This window comes from Setaria viridis, chromosome 4 (assembly GCF_005286985.2).
Source record: "Setaria viridis chromosome 4, Setaria_viridis_v4.0, whole genome shotgun sequence".
In the NCBI taxonomy this organism is placed as follows: Eukaryota; Viridiplantae; Streptophyta; class Magnoliopsida; order Poales; family Poaceae; genus Setaria; species Setaria viridis.
The window spans coordinates 17,314,123-17,317,219 of NC_048266.2; the positions used below are offsets into that span (position 1 = coordinate 17,314,123).

The 3,097-nt window shown below is 47.2% G+C and overlaps 1 long non-coding RNA gene across 1 annotated transcript; it reads left to right on the forward strand.

Annotated features, from left to right (window-relative positions):
- The first annotated feature begins 1,572 nt into the window (after positions 1 to 1,572).
- On the forward strand, positions 1,573 to 2,584 carry LOC117853784 (uncharacterized). Its single transcript, XR_004640112.2, has 2 exons — positions 1,573 to 1,990; positions 2,132 to 2,584. It is a non-coding gene; the product is annotated as an uncharacterized lncRNA (long non-coding RNA).
- The last annotated feature ends 513 nt before the right edge of the window (positions 2,585 to 3,097 follow it).

The following is a 3,097-nucleotide window of genomic DNA, read 5'->3' on the forward strand; positions in this document are numbered from 1 at the left end:
TAGGCAGGCAACCAACAGCTAACAGGTGGAAAATGCAATGTTAATTGGACAAGAATCTACCTCCCGAAACAACACGGGGGACTCGGCATCCCAAACCTTGAGAAATTCGCCAGAGCCCTCCGCCTGAGATGGCTATGGCATGAGTGGACATCATCAGACAAACCCTGGGCCAACACATAAACCCCATGCGATGAGACGGATAAACAACTAATTGCTTCCTGCACGGTCATCACCCTCGGGGACGGCAAAAAGGCCAGCTTCTGGAAGTCTGGCTGGTTGCAGGGTCACCAAAAGATATCGCACCACTACACTTTGCCATTTGAAGGAAAAAGACCAGGACGGTTCATAATGCCATCAGTAACAATAACTGGATCCGAGACCTCAACATCATTAGTAACATCAACAACTTACATTTAGCAATTTTCGCCCTGCTATGGAACATGATCAGATACACGGAACTTCAGCCAGGAAACGAGGACACTATCAGCCGGAAACTAACAAAATCAGGCATGTATACAACAACATTGACATATAAAGTACAGTTCCTAGGCTGTACCGAAATACCGAATATCTCATCAATCTGGAAAATGTAAGCGCCACTAAAATGTAAATTCTTCGCGTGGCTAATTACACAAAACCGCGTATGGTCTGCAGACAGGTTGGCCAAACGCGGATGGCTGCACTACGCAGACCGACCATGAAGACTAGCCACCACATCTTGGCTGAGTGCAGATACACTAGAAGAATCTGGGATCTAACAGCAATATGGATAGCGCAACCAAGTCTCAGGCTAAATGCATGGCTACTTTCATCCAACGCAATAGAATGGTGGACTTATATAACTACGATACTGGATTCACCGCGTAAGGCTTTAAGATGTCTGACTCTACTCATCATGTGGGAGATTTGGAAAGAACGGAACGCACGTGTCTTCAACCGACATGAGAACTCAACGACGACGCTTATGACGAAAATCAGGGAGGAGGCGTTTGCTTGGCTTGTTGCGGGGCAGAAGACCTAGGGTTCCTTCTAACACGAGGGTAGTCCCTTACCTTTTCGCACGGCTCACACGCCATGTTTTCCTTTCATTTTGTTTTATTTTTGTTTTTTCCTATAAACTTCTGCTCTATCAATAAAATAGGCACACTCTCGTGCCCGTTCGTTCAAAAAAATGATTTCCACATCCACATAAATATTGGGCTAGTTTTACAGTAGCCCATGAACTGCTTGTATGCTTTCTTGGAATGATAACAGCTTTAACCCCATATATATAGGTTCACTCATCTTCCAAGTTTTGGTCTGCGACTAGATCATTTACAAGGTGGCTAAGCTCCACCAGTTGGTCAGCAGCAACTTGTTTGGTGATTTGTGGACATGTGACATTGATACTGTAACTGGATAATGTATTGGGCTTTTTTGTCTATAGCATGGTTCGTAAGGCGTCACCTAGGCGACGACTAGGTGTACAGGCATGCTCAGGGTCCTAGGTGTCCGCATCACCTTGCCAGATTGGCTATGGCGTCCGCCTTACATGCAAGTTGTCGTCTGGGCGTCCAAAGGGGCAAAGGCGTCCTGTAGCATGTTGCGGCCACCATAGATGAGGATCGGCGGGAAATAGAGGGGAGCAACGCGTGAATAATGTGGGCGGGTGGGAAAGGATTGACGGGTGCGAAATCACCGGAGAGGTGCGACACACCTGGAACTCGCGGCAGCGGCAAATCCTCTCCGGGACGTGCGTTCGCGCTTCTCCGCGCGGCCCCGTCATGCTCCGTGACCGCGCATGCGCAGGTCTGGTGGCCCGTCGTCCAGCCACGGCCCCGTGCCTCGTCGGTCCGCAATCCCACTGTTCCGAGCATCTCCAGTGGTACGAGTACGACACATGCCCTCTCCGCCTGTCAGCTCCTCTCCTCTTCTTCATCTTCGCCTCCCCAAAACATTCTCTTCTCTTGGTGTCCTCCCCAACTCCCAATTTCCTTTGCTTCGTGCCCAGGTAACTATTTTCCTCTTCCAGTCTTCCCGCTCCTCTTTTGCTAGCTTGCTTGCTCTGCTCTACTCTACTGCTTGTGCTTGTCTGTGCTCTGCTCTGATCTGCAATTATACAATCGTGTGTCTTGTTCCTTGTACACTACAGCCAACAAGGCAATAACAATGGAGAGTCCAATGGCAGCCGTGCACGATCCCAAGACTGATGCAAAACGAAGACCTGCAAACTAACAAGATCCAGGCTGGGAGTATGGCTATTGGGAAGACACAAGGGAGAAAGAAAAGGTGACGTGTAAGCTAAGCGACAAGAGAATTGCAGGTGGAATTTAGGTTTAAGAAACTTCGGACTGGTGGCTATGGAGATGTGCTTCTATGTTCAAAGGTTGGCACTGAGCCACTGAGCTAAGGAAAATGATGGGAGAATACTTGGATGCCAACAATAATGCTGAGGAGGATGGAGAGCAAGACGAAGATGAGTTTTGATGGGTACTAAGAGCTGAGAGTTGAGAGGTTTTAGACTTATGCATGCTGCTTTTGCCTTGTGTAGTTTTTTTAGGAACAGGTAGCCTTTCATTGATTTAACCGATCATTACACAAGGAAGACCAGAGAAACTCTGGTGCTACATGAAACCAAACCAATTCAGAAAACAGCAGACCTAGCAAGTACATGAGCTACCTCATTACACCATCTGCTTACATGAATAAAACTAAAAAAGAGAAAATGACATTAGAAGCACGTGCCATGCATTTCCTTGATGTCTTGGGAGATTATTCCAGTATGATCCGTGGCTTCCATCCGGACCTTGTCAATAAAAGAAAGACAATCTGTTCGCAGTAATGGCCTGATTGTATGAGAGCCCCGAGATGAAGAGAATTGCCTGCCTGAAAGCAACAGCCTCCGTTAACTTAGGATTTGTGATCTTGTCAATGCCCTTCCTGCAAGCAGCTAAAAAATCCCCTCTGTGATTCCTCATCACAATGGCCTAGCCCATTCGATTAGCTTCTTAAGGGAGTCACACTTGTTGGAAGCGACAGGATCATACATATGCAGCAGCACCGTATCTACATACGCAATCAATTTTTCAACTATGCAATGAGGATGCATTTCATTTTC